This window comes from Macaca nemestrina, chromosome 14, assembly GCF_043159975.1.
Source record: "Macaca nemestrina isolate mMacNem1 chromosome 14, mMacNem.hap1, whole genome shotgun sequence".
Taxonomy (NCBI): domain Eukaryota; kingdom Metazoa; phylum Chordata; class Mammalia; order Primates; family Cercopithecidae; genus Macaca; species Macaca nemestrina.
This window is the reverse complement of record NC_092138.1, coordinates 55,188,014-55,198,730: the sequence shown is the minus strand read 5'-3', so window position 1 is coordinate 55,198,730 and position 10,717 is coordinate 55,188,014. Positions and strand designations below refer to the sequence as shown.

General features: G+C 39.7%; 1 long non-coding RNA gene across 2 annotated transcripts in view; it reads left to right on the top strand.

Annotated features, from left to right (window-relative positions):
* The first annotated feature begins 2,252 nt into the window (after positions 1–2,252).
* LOC105498390 (uncharacterized) overlaps positions 2,253–10,717 on the top strand; it is a 94,396-nt gene continuing 85,931 nt past the window's right edge. The window contains exons 1-2 of one of the 2 annotated variants that reach the window (XR_011612646.1): positions 2,253–2,611; positions 5,391–5,506. This is a non-coding gene — a long non-coding RNA (uncharacterized lncRNA). The remainder of the gene's footprint in view (positions 2,612–5,390; positions 5,507–10,717) is intronic. The other variant, XR_011612647.1, reaches the window with a different exon arrangement.

The following is a 10,717-nucleotide window of genomic DNA, read 5'->3' as shown; positions in this document are numbered from 1 at the left end:
ACTATCATCCGTTGGCATATTGAAAGCTCTTTCTGAGGTATCATGTTAACTTGAGGGGCTAGAAGGGCTGGCTGAGATCCTGTTACATGCACAGTGCTGTAAATCTGTATGAATTTATACTGACCAGTACTGTACAAGAGTGGAAATATTTTCTTTTTATCCCCAATGTTTTTATAAAATTTTCTGCCACGGCCGGGCGCGGTGGCTCAAGCCTGTAATCCCAGCACTTTGGGAGGCCGAGGCAGGCGGATCACAAGGTCAGGAGATCGAGACCACAGTGAAACCCCGTCTCTACTAAAAATACAAAAAATTAGCCGGGCGCGGTGGCGGGCGCCTGTAGTCCCAGCTACTCAGGAGGCTGAGGCAGGAGAATGGCGGGAACCCGGGAGGCGGAGCTTGCAGTGAGCCGAGATCGCGCCACTGCACTCCAGCCTGGGCAACAGCGTGAGACTCCGTCTCAAAAAAAAAAAAAAAAAAAAAAAATTTCTGCCACAGACGATTTCAAAGATGCAGAAGATTACAAAGATGTAGCAGTTAATGCTTATGAGAAGGAGAAGGACAATGAACTTAGGAGTGCGGTTGTAAGGAGACTAAGGAACTGAGGTAAGGGTATTGGATGGTTATTGATGCCACTATGAATATAGACTGGAAAGGACATGAACAGAAATATATTAAATCAGGTGCTTAATTCATCCATGAATAAAAGGAAGTTACTGATATAGGAAAGGGAAGGCTGATAGATTATAGCAATATGGAGAGTACAGGAAACAGACTTAATGACATACTTGTCAAAAAACTTGGGGTATTTGAAGATCAAGGTAGATACCATTTCAAAGTGGTAATGGGGGTCAAAAGAGCTCCTATATGGAACTTGGTGGAAGGATAGACTACAGAGGAAAGATGACATCATGGAAAAGGTAGATTTTACATGGGGCAAAAATTTGAAAAAATTGAAGATCTAGGGATTTGCTTTTATTAACTATGAATTCTAATGGGGGAAAATAAGTAGAATAAGTGAATAAAAATAACATTAAGGGGATAAGTTTTAGGTGAATAACTGTTTTCTGGTGCTGATGAAGTATCAGGCATGGTGGATTAGGTCTGATAATCACTTACGTAAAAGAGTTGTGCTTCCGGAATTGGTGGGTTCTTGGTCTCACTGACTTCAAGAATGAAGCTGCGGACCTCGCAGTGAGTGTTACGGCTCTTAAAGATGGTGTGTCCAGAGTTTGTTCCTTCAGACACTCAGATATGTCTGGAGCTTCTTCCTTCTGGTGGGTTCACGGTCTCACTCTCAGGGGTGAACCTGCAGACCTTCACGGTGAGTTTTACAGCTCATAAAGACAGTGTGAACCCAAAGAGTGAGAAGCAGCAAGATTTATTGAAAAGAGTGAAAGAAAAATACTTTCACAGCATGGAAGGGCACCTCAGCGTTGCCCTTGCTGGTTGGGGCAGCCTGCTTTTATTCCCTTATCTGACCCCACCCACATCCTGCTGATTGGTCCATTTTACAGAGAGCTGATTGGTCTATTTTACAGAGTGCTGATAGGTCCGTTTTGATAGAGTGCTGATTGGTGTGTTTACAATCCTTGAGCTAGACACAGAGTGCTGATTGGTGCATTTACAATCCTTGAGCTAGACACAGAGTGCTAGACAGAAAAGTTCTCCAAGTCCCCACTAGGTTAGCTAGATACAGAGTTAGCTAGATAGGGAGTACCAATTGGTGTATTTACAAACCTTGAGCTAGACACCGAGTACTGATTGGTGTATTTACAAACCCTGAGCTAGACACAGAGTGCTGATTGGTGTATTTATGATCCTCTAGCTAGACATAAAAGTTCTCCAAGTCCCCACCAGATTAGCTAGACACAGAGGGCTGATTGGTGCACATACAATCCTCCCGCTAGATATAAAAGTTCTCCAAGTCCCCATCCAGCTCAGGAGCCCAGCTGGCTTCACCTAGTGGATCCTGCATCCGCCTGCAGGCGGAGCTGCCTGCCAATCCCAAACGGCACCTGCACTCCTCAGCTCTTGGGCTGTTGATGGGACCAGGCACCACGGAGCAGGGGGCAGAGCCCTTCGGAGAGGTTCAGCCCGCGTGGGAGCCCACCGCAAGTTGGGGAGCTCAGACATGGCGGGCTGCAGGCCCCAGCCCTGCCCCTCGGGGAGGCCCTAGGCAGCTAAGGCCCTGCGAGAATTTGAGAGCAGCGCCGGCAGGCCGGCAGTGCTGGGGGACGCAGGCAACCTCCGCAGCTGCTGGCCCAGGTGGTAAGCCCCTCACTTGCCCCGGGCCAGAGGGCGCCGACACGCCGCTCCGTGTGCGGGCCCCTCCTAGCCCGCGCGGGGGCCCAGGCCGCGCCCACCGGAGGGAAGTCGCACTGGCCCTGGAGCACTGCGCAGCCCCGGTTCCCGCCCACGCCCCTCCCTCCACACCTGCCGGCAGGCAGAGGGAGGCGGCCCAGGCCTCAGCCAGCACAGAGAGGCTACCATGGTGCCGTTGTGGGCTGAAGGGGTCCTCAAGCGCCCCCAGAGTGGACGCTGAGGCCGAGGAGGCGCTGAGAGTGAGGGCTGCTAGCACATTGACAGCTCTCAGTTGGACATTTTGAACTAGGTAGGTATAAACCTATTAGGTAACTGCTCTCTCCTGCTTATTCCCGGTACAGTGGAGATCAAAGAAAAGTAAATGCCGGCCAGGCGCAGTGGCTCACGCCTGTAATCCCAGCATTTTGGGAGGCTGAGGCGGGTGGATCACGAGGTCAGGGGATCAAGACCATCCTGGCTAACATGGTGAAACCTCATCTCTACTAAATTAGCCGGGCGTGGTGGCGGGCTCCTGTAGTCCCAGCTACTCGGGAGGCTGAGGCAGGAGAATGGCGTGAACCTGACAGGCGGAGCTTCCAGTGAGCCAAGATCGCACCACTGCACTCCAGCCTGGGCGACAGAAGGAGACTCCTGAAAAAAAGAAATGTAAATGCCTCCCCAGGGAACAATTCTCCCAGGTAGCTCAAGCACATTTCTCTGAGCAGTTTCCCTCTAGAGAGGATGTGGCTAAAGTAGTAACTATCTCAGCTACAGCAGGTTTCTAGGAACTACATCTTCTTCACAATTGTATGATGCTTCCCCTGTTGGAGCAGAAAATGAATAGATGCTCCCTCTTCATATATTAAATGGTGGTGTAGTGGCTTAAGAACACTATAGAGGGAGCAGCATGCTCCTTCACTACAGCAGTGAAGAAGCCTAAATGTGTCTGTAATTGAAATAGATATAAATCTGGAGATGAGGCTTTCATTTCTGGCAATATGTTGAATTACATGCATTGAACAATTACTGGCTTCAAAACACTTAATGTGCTTTTTAAAATGCAACAAATGTCAATTAAGATGCCTAGTTTAATTAAAAATTGAGAATACACAAAGAAAAAAAATCCCAGAAAGCCAATATGGTAAGAATATTAAGTTTTCATTTCCTGGGGTATTTATTAATATCAATAACAAACAGTGCTGAGGTTTAGCCATCCAGGGACAAAGATTAAAGTATGAGGTATACGAATTCATGGAGTTAGAACTGAGGTATGCAACTAAATATGGTACTCTTTTTTTTTTTTTTTTTTGAGACGGAGTCTCGCTCTGTCGCCCAGCCCAGGCTGGAGTGCAGTGGCGCGATCTCGGCTCACTGCAAGCTCCGCCTCCCGGGTTCACGCCATTCTCCTGCCTCAGCCTCCCGAGTAGCTGGGACTACAGGCGCCCACAACCGCGCCCGGCTAATTTTTTGTATTTTTAGAGACGGGGTTTCACCGTGGTCTGGATCTCCTGACCTTGTGATCCGCCCGCCTCGGCCTCCCAAAGTGCTGGGATTACAGGCGTGAGCCACTGCGCCCGGCCAATATGGTACTCTTGAAAGACTTTAGCGTCTATTGAAAAGTAGACTACTTAAAATCTATCCTTTTGCAAATGTAGACTGTAGAGAAGTTTCTAAGCCTATGCCTGAGATCTGAATTAAAAATTAAAATATTTTTTTTGAGAATTCCAGCTTTAGGTCCGCCTCATGTGAGTTTTGGGATTGAATTTACATTACTTTTTTGACATGGAAAATTAATATAAAAGTAGTTCCTATCTGAGGCACCTGAAAAAAAATATAAAAACTTTCTGGAGAAATTTTCAAAATAAACAGTGCTCAAAATTGAGCTTACAAGCTAAAATTAGGCATTATAATAGAAAGTAATTTATTCTGATTAAGAGTGATCAGGAACCACACACACACAGAGACACACACACTCACATACACACATATGAATAAAAATCCTTGAAATGGGAACTTCCTTAAACTTTTAATGGATGTTAACAAAAAGAGCAACTAACATACTTAATAGGGAAATTATAGAATTGCCCTTATAATCAATACCAAGACAAATGTTCTGTTACCCTTAATATTTCTACCGAAGTCATAACCAAAATAAGTTCATAAAAGACATAGCAATAATATAGGTAAAATATAAATAAAAACTTGTCATTGGTCTCATAGAAAATTCAAGAAATCTGTTTTAGAATTAAATAGATCAATATGTTTATTAGATACAAATATCAGCAATCTTCTCGTATTCTTGCAATAATCAATCTAAACTAAAATAAATATGTAAATAAAAGCAATTCAGAGACTTAAACAGGTTGCAACAAGAATCATATGGCACCTACAAGTAAGTGTCACAAAATTATGAAAAAAACTATAAACATTATTGAATGATACAAGGTAAAATTTGTTTTAAATAAGTGGAGACATATGTCTTCCCAGATCAAAAACTAAGTGCCATAAAGATAAAAAAAAAAACTTTCCAAATTAATCTGCAAACACAATACAAATAAATATAATTCCAACAAGATAATTTATGGAGCATAACCAATTAATTTTAAAATACATTTGGAATGAATTGTGTCACAACTCTTAAAAAAGAAGTAGTAGAAGGAAATTGCCCTACCACATACAAGAATTTTTTTACAATGTAACAGCAATGAAAATCATGTAGAATATGAAGAAATAAATAATTTGATATATGCAGCAGACTTGAGAGCCCAAGAAGTGATACATATGTGAAATGGATAAGTTAAAAAGTTAGAAAATGTATTTTAAAATTAGACTTGTTCCTTATGCCCTAAAGTTAAGTGCACTTTGGTTTTAAAATATCACCAGAGAAGACATTGACAGCTTTTAGAGAAATAATCTTAGTAGCAGGAAAGTCTAAATAAGAGCAAAATAAGGTGCAAACCACAAATAAAACGATTGATATATTTAATAAAATAAAGATTAATAAATATTTTTGGAAAAGATACCAAAAATAATGTAGAAAGTCAAACATCAAACAGATATAAAAAGACATATAATCTCTTTTTCCTTAGATATTGCTGCGTATGTTTACAATGTTGGCCGGAATTTGGAGGCTGGTGAAGTGATTTCATATTGTCAGGCCTGCTTGCCGTACACTGATGATGGCAAAGGAAAAGATGCAAGAAATGTGAGTTATTAATGATGTTGAGCTACTGGATAAAGCAATTTTGGAAACTCATTATGTTGGACTCTATTATTAGTGACATAGTTTCCTCTTGCTTTTGTAACAAATTACCACAAATTCAGTGGTTTAACACAATAAAAACTTATCATACATTTCGGGAAATCAGATGTCCAAAATGGGTTTTAATGGACTGAAATCAAGGTGTCAGCAAGCCTGTATCAATTTCTAAAGGTTTTAGAAGATAGTCTGTTTTCTCACCTTTTTCAATTTTGAGAGTCTGTTTATATTCTTTGGCTCATTGCCCTCTTTTAAACTTCAAAGTCAGCAATCACATCACTCCAACCTCTACTTCCATTTACATTTCTCTTTGACTCCTACTCACCTGTTTTCTTTTTTCACTTAAAAATATCCTTGTAATTATATGGTGCCATCTGGATAATCAGGGATAATATCATCATCTCAAGACCAGCTGATTGGCAACCTTAATTCTATCTGTAAACTTAATTCTCCTTTGCCATGTAAGTAACAAATCCATAGTTCCTAGGATTAAAACACAGACACCTTTGGGAAGCCATTATGCTGCCTATCACAAGTGAATTAAATTTCCTATTGGTTTAAGCTAGATAGTTACCGTTTTCTATTATGTACACTTAAGTCATCTTGATGCATTACTCTTTAATTGCTTGTAGCTGCTACTACTAATTGGTATCACTTGCTGAGTCCTTATATTCTGGGAGTAAGCACCTTAATACGTTTAATTCTTATAAGAACCCTATGTATTAGTTATTATTGACATCATTCTTTTACAGAGGGAAAACTGAGGGACAGATTGAGCAACTTGTGGAAAATCCCCAGAATTTGGGTTTTAAACTACTATGCTACATTGCTCTTCTATAAGTTTGAAATTTCCATAAATGAAAAGAAACAGAAATGAAGTTTAGAAACCTAAAATATAAGTTTAAAAACTTAAAAAAAAGTATAACCTCAGCCTTATGAATCACTCTTACCATTTTAAAAACATAGCCTGGACTTATCATCATAGGAGTCCATATCTGCACAGTGTGGTGTTAAAATACCTGTCATGGGGTTCCCTTTGTTTTTTTCTGCATTGTCAAAATAGACTGCTCTTAATTGCCAGTGAACTTTTTGAGAGGAGTTCTTGTTTGAAGATCCTGTTCCTTTGCATTTTCATTGTGCTGCTGTGGTTCTGCTTGTCTGGCCATCCTGACGGATGTTATGCTTTGCATTTAGTTAACAGTATGTTTCATTTGCTAGGTGTCAACTTCAGTCCCTTAAAAAATCCATTTTTTCTCAACTTGCACTTCTCAATCTCTTCAATTATATCCTCATTTTATCTTTTTAATCTATTCTCAGCAATCAGTTATTTAATTAATGCATTAGGAAATTCATAATTGGATGTCTCTTGATTATTAACAGAAAACTATTAGCAGTCAAGAAAAAATGTAAATACTGATTTAAGATTAGAAAACGTTACTAAATATACTAGGCATTTCCATTTTTATAACAAAATGTCATTGGAATCCATTTTATGTTAAGCATCATGTTAATATATTTTGTAAATTAAAAGTAGGCTGGGTGCAGTGGCTCACACCTGTAATCACAGCAGTTTGGAAGGCTGAGGTGGGCAGATCAATTGAGCCCAGAAGTTTGAGACCAGCCTGGGCAATATGGTGAAAGCCTATCTCTATAAAAAATACATAAAATTAGCTGGGTGAGGTGGCACACACTTGTAGTCCCACCTATTTGAGAGGCTGAGATGAGAGGATCAATTGAGCCCAGGAGGTAGAGGTTGCAGTGAGCTGGGTTGCATTCACTCAAACAGTGAGTGAGTTGCATCCACTGCACTACAGGCTGAGTGGCAGAGTGAGACCCTGTCTTAAAAATTATTAATAAATAAAGGAGAAAGAAAGAAATTGAAATTATTTCAAACTTTTCTTTAAAGCAAGTTGCAGCTCTCTCACCTATTTGAATGTGAAGCTGTGATTGTGCAGAGTATATGTAATGACTCAACCCAACAAATATTTATTATTTGCAAAGCACTACTGTGCTCTACTATGGTGAATTCAAAATTTGGGCAAAGCAAGTTTCTAACTCTCAGGGGTATATGCTTTTATAGTACAGTTAGACTTTACACAAAAATATGTATTTTAAAGCAGAATTTTAAAAGCATTCTGAAGAAGGTACAAAACAATTGGAAAGACTATTACTTAGCAGAGTTTATAGGAGATATCCTGCAATTCAACTTTTCCCCAACATGCCTGATCACAAGACTCATTGAGAGTGCTTACTAAAAATGCAAAATCCTTGCATTTCCTTGAATGTTCTGATTTGGTACCTTCACGAGGACCTGAGGATTTATTTTTTTCACAAGAAACTTTTATAACTTTTATGCTTAGTCAAGTTAGGGAATTGCAAATGTAGAAGAAAATCTTTGCATTGATTTTGAAAGATGGGCAGTTATTTAAAGAGGTTATTGAGGGGGAAAGCATTTCAAGCACAAAACCTTTTGAACAAATGAGGCCAAAATGGCAGAATGGCTTCAGTTAATATTCATTCATTCACCCATCCATTTATTCACCAAGCAATACAGGACAGAGAGAATAAAAATATCAATAAGACACAAAAACTGCCCTCTAAGAATCCTTTGTAAAGATTGAAAAATGTATATATACATGAATAGGTATGCAAATATTCATTCAAGTATATAGACATCTATGAAAGAGCTAAATGATTTCCTAGCTTTGGAGAATGAGGGACTAAGTGATCAATAAGGTTTGGTCATGAACTTCAAGGCAAGGTATATTTTGCAGACTGTCAGATTTCCAAGAAAAGCTGCCTGTGGTAGTGAAACGACAGTTCAAAGAGGCAGACTGTCGGAAATTCTGCATACGATGAAAATTGAAACATACACATCTCACAACCACTGCTGCACACTCCAATAGAAATGACTATTGGAATATAAAGATAGCTATAGGTGGGAGAAGAGGGAAAAGGCAAATGTAAAAGCAAATGAAGTCATTTCTACAATCTTAATGGCTGCAGTTGGTGTTAAGTTCTCTGATGCTAGGTAAGAAATGTGACAACTGCTGTTAGAAGAGGAAACAAATCTTTTTAGAAAACTGCTTTGATGAGCATTTTGGTTATGAAAAGTAAATTAGCCTCATTCTGGAATGGAAGGAGAAGGTTAAGACATGTTACATAAATGGTATTGATAGACAACGGTAATGTGGGATGAGTTTCTGTATTCTAAATGTAGTTTCCAGATAAGACTTTCTTGGGAATTCTGGGACAGAAACAGACAAATATTTCTTCTGTGAATGCTCGCCACTTTGTTTCTCTGTTCACCAGGATTCCAAAGAATACAATTGGCAATGTAATTTTTCATCACCAGATCTTCCAAGGAAATGCAAAGTATCAAATAAATACCAGAGCACGTAGATTACAGCCACCTGTCTGAGGTTAAATCCCACCTTTGATGTGGTTTCAATGTGTGGGTCTTTTAATAAATCAAAACTGCTCTATATTTCAGTTTCTTAATCTAATGAAAAAGGAGAAAAATAGCAATTGTAGGATCCAGTTTATAGGGTTATTGAGAAGATTTTTACCAAAACACCAAGGGTTCAGTCTAGATTCTGCCGCTCACCACAGAGAAAGCCAATCACTGAGACAACAAATATTGCCAGGGAAGAAGGCCTTAATTGGGTGCTGCAGCTGTGGACATGGGAGATAAGTCTCAAGTCCATCTAACTGACCAAGTTAGGGATTTACATAGTGGGGAAGAAATGTAATTACATGTGGGTAAACAGGAATTAGGGAGGGGAAAAGAAAAGGAGTTGTTCAACAGGAAGCAGGTGGTGAAAAAGGAAATCATGATGGGTAAGAGGTCTGGCATCTCATTGTCCAGATGCAGTGATCTGGTAAGTTTTTGCTGGTAAGTACTGTCTGGAAGGGCTGATGGGAAATAAACCATAAACATCAGTTCTATGGGACAATTGGGCTGGTGTCAAGATGAAATGAGTGTATCATGTAATGTATTTAGAAAACTGACTGTTGCTTTGGAAAATAAAAAGAGGGGACACATGAAAACTCTACTCCAGGTCCATAAAACAAAATGGCAGATGTCAACGAAAAGAGTTAAACTCTGTAAAATATTTGAAGAGATTTATTCTGAGCCAAATATGAGTGATCATGGCCCGTAACACAAACCTCAGGAAGTCCTGAGAACATGTGCCCAAGGTGGTTGGGGTTCAGCTTGGTTTTATACATTTTAGGGAGGAATGAGACATCAATCAAATACATTTAAGAAATACATTGGTTTGGCCCAGAAAAGCAGGACAACTCAAAGTGGGGGCTTCCAGGCTATAGGTAAATTTAAACATTTTCTGGTTGACAATTGGTTGAGTTTGTGTAAAGACCTGGGATCAATATGAAGGAAATGTTTAGGTTAAGATAAAAAATTGTGGAGACCAAGGTTCTTTTGAAGTCTCATAGTTTATGCCCTCAGAGACAATAAATGACAAATTCAAATCTTTAAAAGGTTTGGTTAATCTTTTTGGTTAATCTCTTTAGGACTGGGAGGGCCTGGAAGAAAAGGATCTAGTTATGTTAATAGAGATTCTTTACAGATACAGATTTTCCCCCACAAAGGACAGCTTTGTAGGGCCATTTCAAGATATGGCAAAGAAACATGTTTTGGGGTAAAAATTTTGATTTTCTTCCTTGTCTCATAATGTTATTCCAGTTGGGTTGGAAAGCAAGTCACAATATATAGGGTTATATAAAACCCATCTGATGAGAATTTATGGTTTGTAGGCATGACTCCCAGACCCCTTAGATAGAACTTTGGGCAAGATTAAAAAAAAAAAAAAATCAGAGCTTAGTCCTCACAGACTACACTGATACAGGGAGCTCTCCCTAACTCTAAACACATATAAATCCTAATTGTTTTTTTTTTTCTTTTTATCCCATGGTGTAAATATATTTTTTAATTGTTTAAAATATATAGCCAAAAAGATGGCTGATTAGAAGAGGCTGAAGTTCACAGCATTCACAAAGAGGAACAAAAAGAGCAAGTGAATAGAGCACCTTCAACTGAAATATCCAGGTAGTCACATTGGGACTGATCAGGGAAACAATTTGACCCACAGAGAATGAAGAAAAGCAGGGTGGGGTGATGGCCCACACAGGAATGAT